General features: G+C 49.7%; 1 protein-coding gene across 3 annotated transcripts in view; it reads right to left on the reverse strand.

Annotated features, from left to right (window-relative positions):
- The window catches only part of LOC125955885 (uncharacterized), a 48205-nt gene extending 38406 nt beyond the window's left edge, over positions 1-9799 (reverse strand). Inside the window, exon 1 of one of the 3 annotated variants that reach the window (XM_049687187.1) lies at positions 9639-9799. The gene's annotated coding sequence lies outside the window, so the exon portion shown is untranslated. Of the gene's footprint in view, positions 1-9395 lie in introns of all 3 variants that reach the window. The other 2 variants (XM_049687186.1, XM_049687185.1) reach the window with 2 other exon arrangements.
- Between the last annotated feature and the right edge of the window lie 12591 nt (positions 9800-22390).

Genomic DNA, 22390 nt, shown 5'->3' on the forward strand with positions numbered 1-22390 from the left:
GAAGGGGCCGGCGGATGGGAGAGTGAAGGACTTTCTTCACCTCCTCCTCCTACACCACCCTCTGGGCAAGTAGAAGAGAGCTTCATCGACATTGCTGTCGTCGTCGTCGTCGTCCCGTTGGCGCTTTTTCTTCTTCTTCGTCGACGACGACGACGAGGAGCAAAAGAGACGAGTTCTTTCAATATTTCGCTTTTCATCAACATCATCATCCTCCCACCCACCACACACCCCCTCTCTTTTTATGATAAGAGGCTGGGGGGAACACTTACTTGCTAAAGTGTCGAAGAGAAGGAACGCGCTGCTGCTTGCTACTATATACTACTTTTCGCAGCTCTCCGAAGGCTGCGTTCTCCATTTCTAAAACACTTCACCACCACCCTGCGCCCCAAATAGAGAGTGCTCCCCATTCTGTTCTGTCGCTCTGCTTTATGCTTCCCCATCCGCATTGCATCCCCTCCTCCTCCTCGCCGCAGTCTCCTGTCCTGTCTGTTGTCGATGACGATGGTTTGGGCGTTCGCTTCGTTCGCTAATGTTTCCTCCTCCGGTCCACGCTCAAGCATCCTTCCTTGCTCTCTCTTGGTCTCGTCCATAAATGTCAAAAGCGAACAGTAGAAAGATGTGCAAACAGACACACAGACACAGCCATAGATAGGAGACAGTGTGGCCGGCCAGCGCACGTGCCGCATAGAATCCTTCGGCGGGGGAATAGTAGTTTGTCGTTAGAATACACTCTCTATACACTCTATTCCTGTTCTCTGGTTTCGTTCGTCATTGAAATTCATCCCCTTAACGCAGACACACACACACAGAGAGAGACAGAGACAGAGCAGAGACCAGAAAAAGGGTGAGGTGCGCGGTAGTCAACTCCAAAAGGACGACTATTGAACGGATATCAAGCTGTTCCTCTCTCTCTATCGCTCTCTCTCTCTCGGTTGAATAGCAAATTGTCCTCGAGACTCACTGGTGCGCGGCTGCTGCTACTGCTACTAGTAGCAGTAGTGGTGGTGGTGGTGATGGTGAATGCCATCAGAAATGCATCATGCATCGATAAGATGATGTCACCGCGCTATCTCGCACCCTCCAGCAAGGGAAGGGAGGATGGAACAGCAAAATTGTCGTCTATCGACGTGACATCATAAATCACGACAGGCCATGGGGGACAGTGGCACAAGGGACACCACTACCACCACCACTACTACTACTACTACTACTACCTACTGTTACTATTGAATAGCGAGCGAATGCGATGGAAAAAGAAGGACCCCTTTTTGGAACACCGGAACACGGCCACACGGTGTTCCAGGACCAAGAAGTGTGCGCGTTGTTCCACTGGCCATTTGTCAACATGGATCTGGTGTGTGTGTGTGTTGTTGTTGGTGCGTGGAGCGCGGAATGGATGGAGCGTTAATGTAGAAAAGAATGAAATATATTGGCTTAAGCGCAGGAAGCGACGGGGGAACGGAACGTCGCCAATGGAATGGAAAAGGAAATGGATGGCCAATTCGATAGTCCATTTTTCGTTCCCCGTTTCCTCTGGCCCTGGCGCGGTCTCGCTCTCTCTCTCTCTCTCTTCATCTCTCTCCCCTGGAGTGGAGTTCTGCACTGTTTGTAATATCGTTTGCAGCGTTCGCAGCAAACGCGAGACGCGCAATCTGGACGCAATCGATCGATTTAAATCAATTGTTTGGCGTAATTGGAAACACAAACAGGGCAAAAAAAAGAGGCAAGCACCTGAACCACTGGACCTCTGGTAACAGTAGCAGCAACCTCGTTGCTCTCTTTAACCAAACCATCTCTCCTTTCTTGCTCCTCGATGACACAACAATTGGAACGACGACGACGACGACGACGAAACGAACGGGAGCTAATATATATTTGTCGATACGCGCGATACAACAATTCAATTAACAATTCACCCCGTAGCCAGAAAGTATCAACGTGGCGGCCATCATTTGCAAGCATTTGCTGTGTTCCTTCGCGCGTAATCGAGTCACTGGCAGGGCAATTGAGTACGAAATGATTAAATTTGCTTATCAGCGCCCCCGGGAACCGGGTGCGGTTCTGGTTCTGTTCCTTCCTTTTTAGCGTCAAAGAAAACGTTCTGTTGACGAGATGAGAAGGGTGTCCTTCTCTCAAGGTCGTCGGGGATATCATAAGCCCCCTCCCACCCGGCACAACAACCACCGTCATCAGCATCATCATCAGCAGCATCATCGTGAGCTGCAGCATTTCATTATTTACACCCTCACGCGTCACAAGTGAAATGTGGAACGGTGGCGGTGAGGGTGGCGCACAAAGGATTATTTGGGGCCAAAAACTGGCCAAAAATTTCGAAGCAAGTTTACCTTTCTTTGTTTTTCAGTTTTGTCAATTAATGATAATTTTAAAATATTCCACACATGAAAGCACTCAATCAACGATTGTAAACTCCTATTTAGCTATCATTTTTAGCTGTGAATTCTTGCAGCGCCATTTTTGTTTAAAAAAAGTGGTTATAGTCAAGATAACAGACTATTTTTGGTATGCAGTATTATCTACGAGGTTAGTAGAATATTTTGCAGTGCTTTTTGTGGTTTGAAGTATATAAAAAAATGGCACTTTTGAATCAAAAAGGAACCTTCTGAAAATCATATGAAAATGATAAAATTTTAACTTCTTTTTTTCTCAAAAGCTCGCCTATAAGGTCTCTAGCTCTTTATCAGCTCTCTAGTATATAAAATCAGTCGAAGTGGTTCCTCCGATTTTTAGATGTTATTTTTTTCTGAAATATTGGTTTTTTACCATTTTTCGTCTAACTTCGTCTGTATTTAGTTTAATTCTCTATCTGTTTCTAAGCACAACTTGTGCAAATTACTTAAAGTAATGCTCCAGGAAGGCTTTGGTCGGCGAATTTGAATATGTTGTAGAGAAATAAGCACATCTTTAGGAGTGACCTTCAGAAAATAACAAAATGAAGGTGTTCGAATGGAAATTCTGCCGCTTCAAAGGCGATTTCAAGCGAAGCTGCATTGCGTTGCGATATCGACTTAATTCAACAATAAATAAGCGATATATAAGCAAAATAAAGAAAGAACAAATGTATGATAAATCCTTGTTTTTGTTGCAACAAAACATTCGCATTTACTATTTTATATCGAACAGTAATCATACTTATGACGAATAACCAGAGCATTATGGGATTTTCGCCACCGTTTTGGCCAGCAAATACTCCTCTGTGCGGCGGCGGCGGCGGCGGTCGAGGCGTGACACGCGAGCATAATGTGATTAGAGAGCGAAAGTCGCGAAATGTGAGGATAATTTGGCGAAATGAACCTTATCCGTCCGCTGCCACTGAATACGACGATGATGGTGACAAGGAACGGACCGAGAGAGAGAGAAAGAGAGAGAGGGCGCGACTTCTAATTGCATTTAATTTCGTCCTTTTCATGATGGACGCCCGAAAATGAGGCAGATTGTATTACCAACACACTTCCCTTCAGAGGTGTTCCGGAACGATACGGAACGGCGGTTCTGTCTGTGCCGGGAATGGACCAGAGGAAATTCCACCGAAGAAAAAAAAACCCCAATGCTTTGTGGCTCCAACCGACCAACCGACTGACTGTTGGCCACCGGAATAATAACAATAGAGAGCGAGCGATTAATTTGCTGGATCCGATACTGTGTTGCCGTCTCCCCTCCCCCTTCACAGTTAGTTCCGAGCCTGTTGCCGCCTCTCTTTAATGTTGCCGCACCGCCGGCCGCACTGCCTGTAATCGGCCGCATCGGCCATCTCCTCCTCCGGTGATGCTTGCGTTCAATATCGCGGCTTTTTCTTCTTTGCCTCATTTAGAGCAACGATCGAGAGCTCGCTCGCGGACGATGTTCCTTCCTTACTGTTCGCCTTTCGGCCGCCTTCGATTGGATTGGAACGTGTGTCCACGTCTCACGATGATCATCATCATCGATGATGAGACCCCGGCGGCTGATGATGATGCGGTGCGAGGAGGGATAGCCAACGCGATGCCGATGTGAAGTGCCCGAAAAGATCCCAGACGCGCGTGAGATCGAGAAGTGGAAAGCAACTTAGGTCCAAGAAGGCCCCCAAGAAGCCGACCAAGAAGAAGAAGAATAAGAGGTCCAAAGCGCAGCTTCGAGTACTCGAGATGGTCTTCGAGAGCGATCGCTCGCTTGCTGTGGGCTTTCGCCTTTTGCCAGATCGCGTCATCCCGGTGTTCCCGGGTTCCTGATCTTCTTTTTTCCATTCCATTCGCTTAGCGTCTCTCTCTTTCTGTGGCTGGAATGCCAGCCATGGTTCCATGGCGTTCCTCACCTCCTTCTCCTCACGGAGCGTTCCGGTAACGACCGCCTTCTCCCGATGGCCCGATGCGCGAGCGAAGGTCTTTGTGGAGGAGATCGACGCGTTCCATCCATCCAAGCAACCTCCGCCAGCAAGCAAGCAAGAAGGAAGGGAGCGCGTCTAACGTTGCGCGAGCGAGGGAAAGCAACGTTGCCGTTGTTTTGTGTTCGGTTCACCGCATGCTATGCTATGCTGTTGGTTGATGACGAAGAAACCTGAAATTTCCACCACCAACACACCACCACCATCACCAAAATGATGTGGTGTTGGTGAGCAAACTCTCTCTCTCTCTCTCGCTCTCTCGCTCTCCCGAGCCCGAGAGATGCTGCGATGGTTGCTTGGATCATCGTCGGTATTGAGGTTGTTGAACGAAGAAGGTGCTGCCCTCCCTCTTGTGAATCTCTGCAGCATTCCCGCAACACTGGAGCGAGAGAGCACAGAACACATCATTCTCTCTCGCTCTCTCTAGTTCGCTTTTGGTTCATCCTCTCGTCGACTGGGAACGAGATTTGCTACAAAAACTACTCTGGAGAAGGAAGAGGAGGACAAGCAAGTTTCCGAAGAGGAACACACCGAGATCCAGCATCCAGAGACCGCTCTCTCTCGCTCTCTCGTTTGCCATCTCGCTCGGGCCTCTTTGTTGGCTCAGCTGGGTCAAGCAGCACAATCTTTCGCATTCCTGCTTTGCTCGCTTATCCTTTGGGCGTTTTTGGAGACCCCATCGCGGACTTCGCTTAGCCTAAGCAAGCCAGAGTTTGGTCGCTCTCTCTCTCGCTCTCTCTCGCTCTCACTCCCTTCAGCAGCAAGATTTATATGCTCCACCAGCACCATCGAAAGGTGCTCCAGGACGGTGGTGATGGTTTTCCAAGAAACATGTTCAATACCCGAGAGCACAACACACACCGTCGTGCAGCGTCATGTCTCTTGGCAACCCCAGACACACACACACACACACACAAGCACAACCACACATTTGGTTTTTAAGGTGGATAAATCCATTTCACCTTTCTGATGATGCTGCTGCTGCTGCTGCACATAACACCCATACACCTGCGCTCTCCTCCAGCATTCGCCCGTTCTACTTCTGCGAGTTCGACCATCTTCCATATTCCTTGCACACACAGAGACCGACCGTGAGCAAGAGAGACGAGAGACGTTTTGAACTCTTCGCATATCGCGCGGGACGCTAGAAGAGATTCCTGATGCTGGCTGCTAGCTGCTACTTCGTCGTCGCGGTTTTGGTGATGATGCTATGGCTTTCTGTGTTCGCGAGTTTCAAGACTCCCTCTTCGCACACTCCTACCTTAAAATTCCCCCCTGAGGCGTACACTCTCTTGCGCTCCTTTTCTCGTTGGCGTTTTTTTCGCACTTGACCCACAAGAAGAAGAAGCCTTTTCTATCTACCTTCTGGAGCGCTGGGGCGCTCTTCTGGCGGTGTATATTATGCTCGCACACCTAATGTTGACTCTCTGTATCTATTTCCTCTATTTTCATTATGTTCGTTTCACATCCTCATCAGCGCAGCCTTCTTCTGCGCTACGCTCCTCAGAAGACTCCTTTTGGATTGATCGTCGCTTCATTCTGGCTTCTTTTTGATCGTTCTCTCTTTCTCTTTCTTCAAACCCACCAGAGAGACGATGTTGTTGGCTGTTTGGTGTGTGCTTTGATGTTTCATCTGCCCCACCACACCACAGAAAATTGTTGTTTGAAATGTGCGACGCCACCACGACCTGCCTACTACTACTGCTTTCGGTCAATATTATGCCCCCTTGGGTTTTTGCCATTCTTTCATGGAGCTCTTTGATGTTTGCTGTCAGGTGGAGGAGCGGATTTCAACATAAAAACCCAAGGAGATGGATAAGACGATTGTGTCTACAGCAATAAAGAGACTACTACAGAGGAGTTCTTGCAATGCAATATTTTGAACAAATGTTGGAAGGCCACAGGAGTAGTGGTTCTTACTTCCTAGCACACGAGTGACACACACACACGTGGTGCATTCCGGGCATGCATTCTGACCTCATCGAGCATACGTTTTTTCATTTTATTCTTCGGTATTCAAGAGACAATCGGAAACATACACGCCACCGACACACACATGCTACACGGCGTTGACTTAGGAGAGTGCCGTTAGTGGTAGTACTACTCTACTACGAGGGGAAGGGCAAACACAAAGGGGCCCGCCATTAGATGAGGCCCAAAGTGAAAGGTGCTGGACCGTCGTGGCAGCAGCTCTTTCGAACCATTTTCTTCCAACCAACCAACCAACGAACGAACGAACGGAGTAGACCTCCTCTCCTATCGCTCACTAGTAGACTAGCAAGAGCGGTTCACAGGCCACGGGGATTGAAGTTCGAGAAAGTTGGGGAATGCATTGCGCACTGGGAGTCGAGTCGCACCCGGAGGGGCCCATTTGGATGCCACGCGGCGAGCATTGCCTTTTACTCTGCCTGGTGCTGCTGTTGCTGCTGCCCTAGTCCCTTTCGAATTCCCCTGCAGCATAGAAAGAGCAACAGCAGCAGCAGCAGCAGCAGCAGCAGCATAAATATGTACTTTGTGTCTAATTGACAGACACCGAAAGCACCGAAAGTTTCACATTTTCTCGTGTCTCGAGACAGTAGTGTGCGCGTTGCGATTACGTGTTAGCTCTGGCTACAGACACACATGCACGCACTGGACCGGTTCACGCTGAATAATGGATTTACGACCCGCGGAGTGTTACTCGCTGGGACCTCTGGTGTGCTCCCCGATTGTGGTTTTATGGAGCATACAACGCCATTATTGCGTGATGCCCGGGGATGGGGTGTAGATGATTTTTCACGCACGAAAGATGATACTGGGGTATCTGGGGGGAGGAGGACAACCAAAACCTCTTCACACATTTTGATCTAATTCTCGTGCTAAACGATGCGCTAAATGCTTGATCGTGGTTTTCGTCCACGAGTAGCGACAGGTTTACTGACGCACTGGCGCAGCAAGCACTGAGCATTAATTCGAACATCCAACATTCGAAACGCAGCATGCATTCAAGTCACCCAAGAGGAGAGGTAAACATAGCAACGCTTTGGAAGTGTTCCTGTTGGTGGAAGTAGTCATTTAAAGTGTATTAGGTCACAGTAGCAGATCCAGATCCAGATCCAGACAAGCGAGACAAACGTTCCTCTGCCAGACACGTTCGCTACGGGAATCATCCATCCATCCTTAACGAACAATGTATCCTCTACAAACACGCACACACACACACACACACACACGCACACACTTTTCCCGATTGTTTGAGCCCCTACAATCAATCTTTTCCCCAATTTTCATTCATCCGCACTCCATCCGCTGCTCTCCAGGGCGGGTACGGGGGAGGAAAGGGCCGAAAAGTAAAAAAAAAAACCATCATTTCAACCAAGAGAGAGAGAGGAGAGCACACGAACAGAAGGAAGGGAAAAACGGGCCCGGAGGGACGGGAGGGCCCTTGCTAAACAAAATGGCCATCTTTGGCCCCGGAATCGGCTCTCGCTCTCGCACCCGCAGTGCTTCATCGATCACACGGGCCTCGTTATCCTTCTCTCACGTACGTCGCTCCGTCGATATCTCTCTCTCTCTCGTGCTATTTTTCATCTCAAACTCTCTCTCTCCCATTCTCGGGATTGTCAAAAATGCGCTCTCATTCTGCGTGCAAAGAGAGCGTTTTTGAACGATAGGTGAGCGAAAAGAAGTTCATGAGCGCATCCGAATGAACCCATGGTGCGCGCTCTCTCTCGCTCTCGCTCTCTCGAGCAGGGCGTCAAGCATCGAGTGAACGCACTTCACTTGAAAAAGGGAATTTTTCTGACGAATTTAGAATTATGCGGAGAAAAGAATGTCTGCGAGAAGCGCATAGGAGGGAGAAAAAAATACACTTCAGCATAGGGAAATGGGAAAATGGATTCCTGTTTCGTAAAACACACAGCATCTGCAGCAGTATTTATACATGTAAACGAAATGGCATTTTCCAGTTGGCTTTTTTGGTTGTTTGGTTTTGTTGTTGCTATTTTGAACCTGAAGAATGCTTGGATTGGTTTTTGACATTTTCAACACTAACCCTTTTTCTTTGCTCGGCACGAGATGATGTCTGCAGCGCTCGCTCCCGTTGACGTTTGTTGGAGTGAAGAAGAGCAGCAGGAGGAGCAGCAAGATTGCATTGCAGCATCGGGATTAGCAATCATCACCGGAGCAGCCTCCTCCGGATTTTCGCGTTCGGTTGTTGTGTTGGTCTTGAGCAGCTGCTGCGCACCCGATATGGATCGACACGAATCCGAGCTCCGGAACGGATTGACACCAGCGAAAGGACACACCACACGACAGCTCACGCACTTTCGGTTTGCTCGGTTAATTTTGCTCGTGGTTGCGCTTTTCACGGTTTCGATATTCCGTTTCGACACCTTCCGGCAGCCCCCGATTCTTCTTTTCTTTCAAACTTCTCACAACCTCTCATTTCTCGTCACAAAAAAAAAACACACATACACTTCTCTCCGCTGCACGCACATCAACCTTTTTTGATAACCCGCACGGACAAGATTAGACCTGCCTTGATGGAGTGCCTACAACGAACGATGCGACCCCCAATCGCGATGCTTCATGTTGCCGCCTCTACACCGGCCTCCAGCAGAGGGGCCTTGGGTCCGGGTTAAAGCCACCGCAGCATCGCGCAGCTTCGATAGCTGCTTAATCCGAGCATAACCCGAGACACAGCGGCACGGGACACACGGCTGGAGCACACAATATACCAGCACCAATCACAATCACAACAGCAGTAGCAGCCGAAAAAAAACACACACCTGAAACCGCAATGCTTAAAACAACGCCTCAACAACCGAACAAGAGCTTGCTTGCTTGCTACAAAACACACAACATAGTAGCCCCCCGGGCGCAGAAAGGCAGTTTATGCTTCGCATGCACACACACACGCCGCACAAGGGGGGAAGGGAAGCATAAACACACACGCGTACACCCCACTGCACACCACCTGAAAAGCCAGCCCCAAAAAAACAACCACCCAACACTCGCCCCCATCAATAATACCCACCACTGAACGAAACACACCAAACAGCAGCCTCCTTTTCGTTATTCTTCTCCAGAACAGAACAGAACAGAACAGCTTCAGAAACTGGTTGTCGTCGTCGTCGTCGCTTGCTTGCTTGCGTTTTCTTTCCGTTTACTCTGCGTCTTCTTTTTCCTCTTCCTTTCGTTTTAACTGCCTCACACTGCTGGCTGCATCCTTCTAAACGCTGACCCAGGATCACACACCAAGTGCAGGAAGAATACTCACGCACACGCGACACACACACGGGCACACACGCACGAGCACGCACGCACGGTTTAAATCGATGATAAAGTGCGGTCGAGGGATGGCAGAGAAGGGCGCACACGGCGGTACAGAGGAGTGAATCCGTTCCGAGGGGGGAATCCGTCGTCGCAACCGTGTAGCGTGGTGACAGCACGGACCGGCGATGAGAAACTGGCTACCATAGCACCAAGATGGCGGTCCCGTGCTGCTCTGGTAGCCATTTTACTCGGGAGAGAGAGCGAATGAATTCGAGAGAACAACGCGCAGACCGAGAGAGAGCGGATAAAGGATCCGAATGTGAATGAACACAAGCGCGCACCCCCGCGTCATCTCGCCCGCACACACACCGACGAGGCGATTTTGTGTAGCAACACAACGACGCACGCACAAACACACTCGCACGCTCCATCGAAAAAAAAACTTCAAATCCAACGCATTTTTGTGGACCGCCGTCGCCGCCGCCGTGCGGAACGATCAAAGCAACCGTCGACGAATGACGACACTCTGGGGCAGGAGAGAGAGAGAGAGATGGGGTGCAACCAAACGGCCACCGGCAGGGAGGGGGTAGCACCGGTCCGTGACTGAGTCACGACGCGACGACGACGACGACGACGATGATCTCCGGCCATCGAGCGAATCGAGCCGAAAAATGCGGGTCCACCACCGGTCATCGGGGGGCAGCAGGAGCAGGGCGGCCCTCTAGTGACCATCCCCTAGCAACCCCAAACCCTCACCCCTCAGGAATAAGGGCGAATGCGGAGGCCACAAGGAAAACAAGGTGTTCCGTCGCACAGGGCGCGCGACACGCGAAAAGTGTCCAGAGGGGCTACTGCTCCTGATCTCGCGGGGGGATTTTCAAGCCACTCTCCCCCCTTCTACTAGTTGTTCACCCCCTGCACCCCGGGACATCATCTGCCGTTGGTGCTGTTCAAATGGCTGCCAAATCCGGATCGGGCGGCACAGCACTTGGCGGTGGTGGTGGTGGTGGTGAATTATGTTTACACGGACCTCGCTCCCTTCCTGCGACCGGACCAGAATAAAAAAAAAAAAAAAGAAAAACGAACCCGCTGCCCTGCCCTGCCCCGAACGCGCCACCTCGCGGTAGTTGAACTCCGAGTTTTCACCTTTCCAACCCCTCTCTGCACCCGGACGCAAATTAGATCTAACCTTTTTTTTTGGGGGGGGGGGGGGGGGGTAGGGGAGAGCAACGGACACTGGCAGCAGGGTGGCATGGTGGCATGGCGGACGCGGATTTGTATGCGGAAGGTGCGCAAGAAACGCGGGGTAATTAATTTGTCATAAGATACGCCGACCCCGGGGTGGTCGTTTGGGAGGGGGGGAGGGGAGGGGTTGGAAATGAAGGGAACTGGAACTGGGTTCTAGCTCCCCTCTCAACCCAACCACCATCCCTCTCCTGGTCGGGTTTATGATTATTTTATTCCTGACGTGGATTTTTAATGCACTCTCTCTCTCGCGTCGACCTCGTTCATCCGTCCATCCGTCCGTCCATCCGTCGTGCTCGTGTGTCCGCGAGCCCGGAACGGGGAGTGCCGGAAAGAGTAAGTGTTGAAAGTAAGGCCACGCCGGGAGTTCCCCACACCACGCATTTCTCCTCATTATTCGCCCCCCGGCGTTTTTTTTTTCGAACCGAACCGACAAAAGCCCGCGGCATTCGAGAACTCGAGAGAGAATGTCGAGTGTCGCGCGGCGAGGTATGGAGGAAAATGGCGCTGGAAGGTAGAAGAGAGGTAGAGAGGCAGGAAGTGGAAGACAAACAACGAAAAGCGGAAAAAGGCAAAAGCATGGGGTGGTGGGGGAGGGGGGAAGAAAATCTTTAAACCGAGGACCACCCAAGGACGAACGGGCTCATCCTTGCAACCCCCTCCCTGTGTGTGTGTGTAAAGGGCTCCGGAGCATTTTTCGGGAAGAGATCTCGGCGTCCAAAAGTTTGTTCAATGGCACTCCACATAAGGGAGGGAGGGGTGCAGGGTGGTGGAGGAGGAGGAGAAGTAGGACAAGCTTTTCCACCCCCTCCTCGGTCTTCATTTTCCTCTGCAAAACCGTACGCGACACGCAAAAAAGTCGTGAAGCAGCAGCAGCAGCAAAAGTACCAGATGTAATGGAAAATTGTCCAACAGCTGGTGAAATGGTAGTGGTGCGTGGGAGTGGAGGAAATTTGTGGGACTTTTGCTTCACCAACACGGAGGCGGGCGGAGAATCGGGTGATGCTTTCGCTGCTTTCGAGGTGGTCCGAGGGCCGCACAAAAAGTTGTAACGCAAACGGATGGGTAATTTGGACTGGGCTGTCTGTGGCGTGCCGGTGGCCATACCAGTACCAGTAGCGTACCATTGGCCGCGTTAACGTCGAAGTGGCTTTTTACAGGCAGTTTACCTCCTCTCTCTCTTTCTATCTCTCTCTCTCTAGCGTCTCTCCTGTCAAAGTCGTGTCGCGTTTAAAGCAAACAATAGCATCGACAAGCTTCTTCTGCTTCGATTTTACATTCCCCGTCCGGTCTTTGGGGGTGGTTTTCACTTTTTTGTTTGCCAGTTTTCGTTGATGCGCCAAGGAGCTTCTTCTTCGTCGTCGCTGTAGAGCCATCCGGGGAGGGCTCATCGTTGCTAAATTCATAAATTCGAGCCAATTGCTGAATGGGAGAATGTCCTGGGTGGCCATAGGCCGGGGGCTGTCTGTAGGTCTGTCCGATCTCATTGACAATTGGATACCACCCATTACTGTACTGTACTGACAAGAGGTCTGGACAGCGGAATTAGCATATCTGCTTTTGGGGGCGAAGAGATGAGGTTTTCTCTGAGCAGTAATTACTGTATTTTAGTCTGCAAAATGCATTTTGGGAAAAGCAAATAGACGGATTTTTGGCGGATGGTTTGACCGTTGCTAATGGCTTATTTATTCATCGAAGTAGTCATGAAACTCCTGACACTCCGGGGATCAGCTGTCATTGGAGCTGTTGCTGTGAGCTTTGACCTACTATGATGACTGGATGGTATTTGTTTTCAACGTAATTTTGATCCAACTTTGGCAGAAGTGAAAGTTAATTCCTTCGTAAAAAGAGCTGCTCCACGGTAGATCCGAAATTCCAGTAACACAATTAGAGAATTCTCCTTAAAACGGCATAGGAATTGTACTTTGTGTCTAGCACACACATACACCGTTTACATACATGGTTATGGCAGGAAAGGACTCTGATGATAATTTACAATTCTTTTTACTTGTTTGCATCTGACTCGCAGCAGAGTATCGATGTAAAATGATTTAAATGCACAATAGTCGAGACCATTATTCTTTTCCATTCGATTAGTTTGCATCAACAGTTTTCCTTTAAAGGACAAACAAAACTCGTTTGTATTTTAAACAGAATTTCAGGATATATAAGCGAGAGATTCACGAAAAACTAGTCAACATCTGAAACAAAAAGTATTAATTTGACTCTTGATAAAATCGTAGTTCTATTTACTGCCACAAAAAGAACCTTAGCAACTTCTAACTAGAACCTCGTTTTACCTAAAAACCCGCATCACAACTAAACGAGGCTACAATGAGCAGACAAACAGCACTCATATTTCCACCGTTCCCAACAACTCCTTAACCGTAATAGCGCAAGGCTGCAGGCAGATGCATCGTTCTTCGTGGAGCAAAATGCGCGTACGCTTTTTCGGATAGTTTCGAATGGAACCAACGGAACGAACTAATGAAATACAACAAATTTATGACTCCGTTCCATTAGCGTCTCCGTGGCAGTCATGTTACAGCTGCAGCAGGCCCACCCAACTCCCGCTTGCTGGTGTGCTCGCAAAGTAAACAAACCGATGATGGGAGCGAGAGATGGAACGAGCCAAAGCAAACGGTTCCGGAGCGGATCAACTAGAATGAAAATGAGTAGACAGAGAGTACATAATTCAATTTCGTTTCTTCTCTTGGATGCCACAAAACAAAAAACAAGTATTTACAAGCCGCTGCTTCATAACGGACCTCATAGCCGGGGATCATCATTAGAAATCGTTCGAGGCGTTGTTTGATCTGGAGCGGATAAGTTATTGAATATTTGATCTTCTTTGTTTAAGAAGGTTTTTATGAGATAGAACCTCGCAATGCAAGTTAATAAGAGGTTCGATAAAATGGTTCGTTGATTTAGATTGTTTTATATTTTGGAAAGAAGAACTGATTAATAACATAATTTTATACCATTTTTAAGGTTCTGGTAATTCTGTTCAAGTATGACGCGAATTCTAAAAACTCAATTTAATTAAACTTATTCCGCAAAAAAGGACTAGAGCTTCACCAGAAACAAATTCGCTCACCCAAAGCGCTGCTATCCAACATTTAAAACTTTACCTTTAAACGAATTTTAAACCGTATAACCGAAAAACTTTACGCTGCCGCATAAAATATTCAGCGGTCCCGCGCCACGAAGTAAATCATGCCTCCCATACTAATCGCACCCGTGAGCGCCAGCCCAGGACACGGTCATACCCGGGGACGCGCTTTCGAGCGAGCGAGCGAAAACAACAAAAAAATCCCTCTCCCTCCCTAAGAAAAGCCATTCCACGAGCCAAGTCCAAGATTTGATGAAACAAAATTAATTCCACCGATGCCGATGACCGCGCTGCTGCGCGCCAACAGCGCCAACTTTGCCAACGTTGTTTTTTTTTTTGTTATCGACCTCGCTGCTTCCTTCCCGCTAAACTTGCGCTGCGCGAATCTTAAAGTAATCAAAACTCGCTCGGCAAGTGAAGCTAGCGGGCAGAGGAAAGGCATGGCCGGGCGAGAAGATGATAAAGTGTCCCCGATGCCAGCCGATGACACGTTCGCGCAGCCGAGCACCGCTCGCAACCGTTCTTCATCTGCATCGACGTCGCTATGGCGGCGACGGGCTCGGGATTTGGAAAAGCGAAAAGCGTTTTGACCGTTTTTATCCTGGTTGCCTAGATCCCGCTAAAAATGTTGGCCACAATTGTTATGAAAAGTAATCATAATCGTGACGCATCATCGCAACATATAGCGGACGGTGATGGGCTGGCCAGATCCTTTGGTGTACTCACCACTACCACCACTACCAGCAAGCAGCAACCAGCAATACCAAGTTCTCCGCTGGGTCTGATGGATGAGATTCCTCTATCCGGTTTTTATGGATCGTTTGGAATCGACGTGGGGTCGTCGTCGCCGTACGACGAGGAGCCCCAGAGACGTCGACGACGACGCGTGATGGATATTTTATGATCCGTCTCTCATCAACGCCGCGTGCGCACCCGCGCGTGAGACCACCATTTATGTGGTGTGGCCACGCTGTTTTATGGAGGAGAATCCCTTCGGCCATTACGTTCCCTTTTTTTTTCTTTCTTTCTATTCGTTGAATTGGTTGATTCAAGTATTAGACTCAAAGAGAGATAGGGATAGAAAGAGAGAAACTCGATTGAAGGACCTTAACTGAAGCACCTTTAAAGGCGCAAAACCCCCTTTCCTCCCGACATTTATTGCCTGTTTTAATGGGAACAAGAAGCACTCGGGCATCAGAGGATGCACTTTTGGATTAGGTCCCAAGTGGTAGAATTCAGAAGCTCCTCCTCAGATCGTATACATATTAACAGCTCAGCCAAGCCGTGAGCTCGCATTACCTTACCTCGTATCTGCAACAAAACCTCGGTCGACGAGACGAGAAATGGTGCCATGTGTGCGCTACGTACCGACGTGTGGCCGACGTAAGCATCACTTCCCCGGTGTCGTCATCACTTCCTGTAGGAGAATAGAAAAAGCAAACAATAACAATACCATCCGGCCATGATCGGCTGGATATCCGGCGGTCATAGGATACGTTTGCCAGTTGTAGGCTGGCTAATTCTATTAAAACTAATAACCGAACCGAGTGCAAGAGTGAGCAGCAGCAGCAGCAGCATCCTGCAACAACAATGTATCCGGAATACAGACACACACAGGGAGGCAGAAAAAAAAAACACCAAACCAAACCATATCCAATTTGTAGCCCTTTTCCCGGGTCGTCGTCAGCACAGACCTGAAGTAACGTGATGCAGCAGAAAGTGGTTAACCCCTAGAGAGAGAGAGAGAGAGAGAGAGAGAGGCAGAGACTGCGAGTCCGGGATTCCGAGGATACGATTGATGAATGCAGCAGTACGCGAAACGTAAACTCGAGAACATCTCTCATCGTAAGGGTCTCATCGATCGATCGTAGATTAGCTTCAGCAGAACCCCGAGCGAGGTCCCGTGATTTCGAGGAGTCGATTCGGTCGATTCGGTCGGTCGGTCAACCCGACTCTCCGATTACGTGTGGAGAAACCTCCCGGCGTGGTTCGTCCAGGGCCATGAAACCATAACGAACGTACGCGCGCACACACACACACACACACACAGAGAAGAGGCAACGCAATTGACGTACCCCAGTTGTGATGTGTTCGAGGTATCGAATTATCATCGCTCTCGATGGCAAACCCCTACCACGGTCCGGAACCACCGAAGAAGGGGGAAGAGAAGGTTGCTGCTTCAATGGCAGCAGCGACGGGGTGCCGATTATCCCTTGGCCAGCAGGGTTGCCTGTAGGGCGCCGGTACGCGGATCACAAAACTATCAAAACTTATGCGACGGACCACGAGACCATCGTCCCTTCTCCGTATGTCAAATACACCGAGGGTTGAGGGTTGTTGTTTACCCATGGCGAGGACGCCACGTCGTGCGGCCATTGCTACTGGCCACACGCACCAGTGCGTCCACGTTCTGTCACTTCTTCCGCTGTTGCTACTGCTACTGCTACGTCGCGCACTCTGCATCATGCGTGTAATTGAGCTGGCCCTATAATTCAATCCACCATCAGTGTCCACCATCGTCGTTGTCCGCGCTTGTGAGTCTGCGGTGACCCTCAGAAGGCTCTCTCTCTCTCTCTCTCTCTCTCTCTCTCTCCGGTGGGTCTGTGTCAGACTTTCGGAAAAAAAAGTTGTCTCTGGCAGGTCCAAGGGGAAATGAGCCAAAAGTACGGGGGAGAAAAGTTTGATTACTTTTATGACGTGCTTATCATGGCCAACGTCGACATCATCATCATCATCCTCGTCGTCGTTGTCGTCGTCATCATCATCGTTTTTGTCGGCATCGTCATCCACGCACACACACACAACAAACAGCCAAATGTCATTAAATTCATTAGATCGCTTCGTTTTCGCTCTCCACTGCGCTGCTCCGCTGGTATTAACCGCTAGAAACCAAGGTTCCGTGACGGGGAATGAAACCGAATTCCCCGCGCACGCACACACACACACCAAGTGGCCACAGATACACAAAGACTCGTTCTCCCGGCTACTGCCAGAGAGAGGTCCACACCATGGCGCCTTCATTAGAATATGAAATGGAACATATGATATTTTGATCGGCACTTCCTGATACATAATGTGACGTTGATTTCGGGGCTCACGGGCACCTCGTTTTCCCTCCTACCAGGCATTTGTGTAGGGTGGTCGTATTGCTTCATTAGATGATGCAGACTACCGGGTGCGAGCGTACGAGCGATCCATTGATCCCTTCCCTCCAGGGTGTTACCTACTGATGATGATGATGAGGATGAGGATACGACATTCCCATATTTCCTGGATTTCCCCGAATTCTGGGTTTCAATCAAGCGAACGCCTGCTAGTTGTGTTGGAAAAACGATGAAAAGCTCGCTTCCAAATATAGCAACATAGAACCAACCATCGCGATGTCACGCCCGGGGGGTACCAAGATACCAGGAAAGCCCGGTTGAGGATTAGAACAGTATCTCAACTCGACGGACGATGGTGGCCAGTGGTAAGTAGTGGCCAGTGGTCTGATGAAATATTAATGCCCACAATTAAGTGCATTTTCCACGCGAATGAACAGCAACAAATCGGCCACGTAATGAACGACGATCCACTGTGGTGAGAACTGCGGCAACCCAGGAATAGGGCGAAGTCTCCGTCTACGTCGAACCGTCGGACGTCACCGCGCCGACCACTTAATCTACAATCTCCCAATCTCAATCGCCAGGAGTAGCCAGGTTTGGGGGGTATTAAGTATTAAAAAGCTTTCCGAGAATCGTTATCAAATTGCTACCGCACCGGACCAGAACCCGGGCGGGGTGGGCGCCTCGCCAGGTCGTGGCTTCTCTAAGCACATCTTACTGCGCGGTCGCGGTCGTTAGAGTGCCCGGGTGCCCGTGGAAATATGGTCCCATTTTCACGGAGCATGGGAATCGGAATCGGATCAATGGTGGCAAATGCCTATCGTCGTCGTCGTCGTCGTCATGCTCTCAGTTCCCTTAATCCCCTTCGGCTACGGGGAGATCTCGTCGAGGAGTTTTCATCGAGCAGGATATCTTGGTTGCCCCTTGGTGGCCACCAAGGAGAGGAGAGTGAGCAAAAAACCCTCGGGGAGCTCGAGCTCGCAATCGCAAGGTGATAAACAAGTGGTTTTGCACCGGGAGCACTTGTTTTGCTTCATTTCATCGAGTAGCAGAAGGACGACGATGGCGACAGCAGGCGGAAGAACAGAGCGTTTGCCCACCCCGCTCGTTGGCGAGGCGTTCTAGCGCGAAGCTGCCGAATTGACTTAGGAATTGGCAAACGTTGGCACGGAGGTATAGGAGCCACTTGAGCCACGGCCAAACGGCCCTCGGGGTATCGCGCGCCCGCGCCCCAGAGTTTCTCTGCTCTGCTCCGTACGCAAATGGACGGATGGAACCAACCAGGACGTGGTATCCAGGTGCCACATCGTGCCACAGCCCCTTTGGATCTGTGGAACTGGTCTGGTCTATTTGTTCGCTCGTTTCTCTCGGTGTGTGTGTACTGTTCAGGATAACTTCCAGCGTTTCTTCAACATGTTTTTTTTTCTTTGGTTGTTGAAAAAAGCCAAGGATCATCGCGAAAGACAAACAAGATGAGCGGAAGATGAGAGTCTGCGGTGCTGGTGCTGATGTCCGATACTTGAGGCGCCTCACGCGACATAACAAGGACGCGCAAGTTGATGCCCTGAGCCAGAGAAGTAACAAAAAAGGAAAGAAAGAGAGACCTTCGCCGAGACGGTAAGAAGGTAACAGTGTTCAAGCGCTTTGCCGGGTGTTTGAAATCCCTCGTTTTAGGAAAAATGTAGATCCCAAACGAAGGTCTTACTGCTGCAACAAGAAGGAGAAGCCGAAGACGGAGCCACAGGATAAGACAGGAATAAGGAAGCGACAAACATTAGGCATCAGCGAAGCGAATGCTGCCACCGCAGTTTGGACCTTTGGAGGAGAGAGAGAGAGAAAGAGAGAAAGAGCCTTCCAAATAGCATAAAAAGATAAAAATGGCCAACTGCCCTCGGGGTGTAGAACCGGGAACCGGGACCGGGATATAGGAGGACCTCCAGCCCGAACCCAAGCTAACTACACGCGAAACCGCACACAGAGAAGATGGGCTGGAACTGTCTGGTCTGGTCTGAGTCTTCTTCTTACCGGTACCATATCCAGCGATCACCAGAATGTTGGTCCTCTGGGGGCAGGGACAAGAGAGAACGAGAGCGAGAGAAGCGGTTCAAATACTTAAAACAAAATCGAGAACACGCCACGAGACGAGACGAGACGACAGACGAAACAGCCCCCGGGGTGGCGTCTCTGTGTGTGGATGCGCGCACCCGCGTGCGCTTTCGTCCTCCCAGATCCTGATGCTCGCTCTTTAGATTCCTCCCCCCGCGACTCGAGTCCTCTACTATGCCCGAGGTGTTGTTGTTCTCCCAGAGAGTTGCTGCTGCTCAAGAGGCAGTCAGCGAGCGCCCTCCGTAAAGGCGAAGAAAATTTAAACTATTCTACAGTCCTGCCTGGTGCTTGTGGTGGTGGTGGTGGTGGTACGAGAACTTTGTTTTTCCATTCCTTTTTCCCCGTTTTCGTTCCCAAAAACCATTTGGCTTCCAGTTCTTCACAGTTCTTCCTTCTCTCGAAGGTACGCGGAGTGCCAAAAAGGTTGACTGAGGAAAGATAGCGAAGGTATGGCAGGGGCAGGGCAGGATCCCAATTTTCGGGAATACAACAAGGATGGAAACAAGTAAAAACGGCGTATCCCTTCCCCGCGTTTCACGCTCTCCACAAACTTGGCTCGTCTGGTCTGTAGGTCGGTCGGTTGGTTGGTTTTGCGCTTTTGTGTCGTTTGTCTTCTTCAAACTATGGAGTAGGGCATAGCAGAGATCCTTTTTGGCCGGGCATGGGCATGGGATATGGGCATGGGATATGAGATGGAATGGCCGAGATGGCAACGTGGCAACGAAGAATGCCACAAACGAAGAGACCCAGAGGCGGTGTTTCCGGGAATTGCAAGAAGTTCACTCCTGCGTTGCTTGTCGGTTCGTCGTCCCGGCCCGGAAGCAGGCGCAGAGCAGCAGCAGCGATCTATAGCGATCTAGGATGCTATGCTCCTTCGTTTTCTCGTTTCCCTTTTGCCCCGGTTGCCCCTAGTGATTGCCCAACTACTTCGTTCGTTCGTTCCCGGGACATCATCCTCATCGACATCGACATCAAATTGTTTTCTTAGGATAAATGTAGTCTTCGGAGACGGAGTCTTGCATGCCATGCCATGGCCAGCCAAGCGGAAGATTGGTGGTCCCTGGTACTTCCTCGCCCTGGACGGGCTGGGGAACTCCTGGAGCGATTACTGAGGTGGAAAACACTTGCACAGCAGGAAGTAAATGGCGGAAATGGTCACAAAGTTTGTGAGGTCTTGCAGGATAGCGAGAAGGATCGCTCGTCAGCGGACGCGCGGACGGGATTGGACGGTCGAGGACCCTTTTGCTGCACTAAGGGTCCGTCCGTAGGTAGCTAGCCATCAGTTCACCTTCTAATTGGTGCGAAATTCGACACTTAACGTACCGAGCGATGGTTTCGAAAGCGGAAACGACGCGAAGGTCAAGCGTCGGAAGTCGGAAGAGCGTCGGAAGAGCGTCGGAAGAGCGTCGGAAGAGCGTCGGAACTGCGTCGGATTCGCGCTTGACGCTTCTTTCGCCTTCTGCGAACCTTCAATCCCCTTCGCTTTTTTTGTCCCTTTTCGGGTCCCCGTGTGCTTAAGTGCCACGAAATGTGTCACTTTAGACGTGACGCATCGTGTGGGTTTTCTGTTTTGCCGCGTTCTGACGAAGGTTACCGGTGGCGGTGGCGTTAATTAGAGGGAAGTCACGGCACACTCTTCGGCCCGGAGCTTCGGAGGAGTCAGAAATCAATTCCATTTTTAACGCGCCACCACCACCACCACCACCATAGTGCCGCGTCGGAAGTTCGAAGGAAGCAATAAAGATTTTATTGGCCTCACTCTCGTCCTCCCGCGTTGGCGTTGAACATCGGATCCGGATCGGAGGACGCACCACCGCCACCAAGATGCTCAATCGCGCCATCGTCGAGCGCGAGCGCACGTTTGGCAGCATATAATTTGATCTAAAGATGGTACTAATTATACTCCATTTCAATTATGTGAGCATACACACAGACACACACACACACAGAGCGCTCGCAAGCCTGCCAGCAATTAAACCGAGACCCGAAGGCGCTGTTAGCATCCCCACCATCTTTCTACCTACGAGATGAGATGATGCATTAAGGCGAATCCGGCACCGAATTCGGCTCGATTTTCCGGTGCTTGAGTGGGAGTAGACGGACGAAGACGAACGGACGAGATGGTACCGGAGACCGGCCGGGGCGGGGGGGATTAAGCACCAAGCAGGGGCCAAGTGTTAGACCGTGACACCTGAGGAAGCTCTCGGTTGGTGCGTTGCGTTGGTGTTTGGAGATGATTTGAATATCGGTTGGAAGTCGTTCGTCGTCGTCGCCGTGCACGATGAGCGCCGGTCGGATTAAGTGTTTTTCGAAAAACAAACGGAGGCAGCTGTCACATGGTGGCTGCATGTAACGTTATGCGACCGGATGATCAGCATCGGCTTATGTTGTTTCTCATTACTTAGGCTCTTCTTGATGCGTCATGATACGCCATGGGAGCCAGGACGGTAACTGTAACTTCTTGTTTAATTCTTTAAGAAGCTTATGCAGCTCATCGAAACCATCGAAACCGAGGAGCGCACAGGATAGGTTGTTTTAATGCAACAATTAGGCGGCAGGTCCAAGTGTGCCGATTTAGCTTGTAATTTAATAAAAGAAGTTTGGGTAAGGTAGCGTTAAGTTATTATTTTTTTATTCCCATTTACCTGTTACATTTTTTTACGAATACTTATCCTTTCAAGAGTGTTGTGTGAAATTTTTGGATCAATCGAAGCAAAGCTGACAAAGAAAGGATTTTTTAAATCTCGCTACTTTGAAGCGATTTTCCCAAAACAACCCAAAACAAAACAAAACATCGTTTTCAAAGTCGGTGTCCATCATAGCATAAAAACTACTGAACCCATTGATTTGAAATTTCGAACACTTTATCTGTACACTATCTGCCAGCTAGCCTCGTCAAGTATTCATAAAAATTGTTGATACTTTATTGTTTTGAATTATCTAAAACAAGTTTCTTGATGTAAAATCGTAGAAAGCACCAAATTGGTTCAGCTTTAACTTCAGAACTCTACTAAAATCGAAGAAATGAGAAATTCAACAAAAACTCGACGGAGCTAGACAAACTTATAATCCATCAAAAGAATAGTGATTTGTATATTTCACATGATCCATCAGAAAGCAGCATGATGGACACCGAAAAAAGTAGAATTTTGCAAACTCTCCTTTATGCCGTCATGATGGGATGCCATG

Source organism: Anopheles darlingi, chromosome 3, assembly GCF_943734745.1.
Source record: "Anopheles darlingi chromosome 3, idAnoDarlMG_H_01, whole genome shotgun sequence".
NCBI classification, from domain to species: Eukaryota; Metazoa; Arthropoda; class Insecta; order Diptera; family Culicidae; genus Anopheles; species Anopheles darlingi.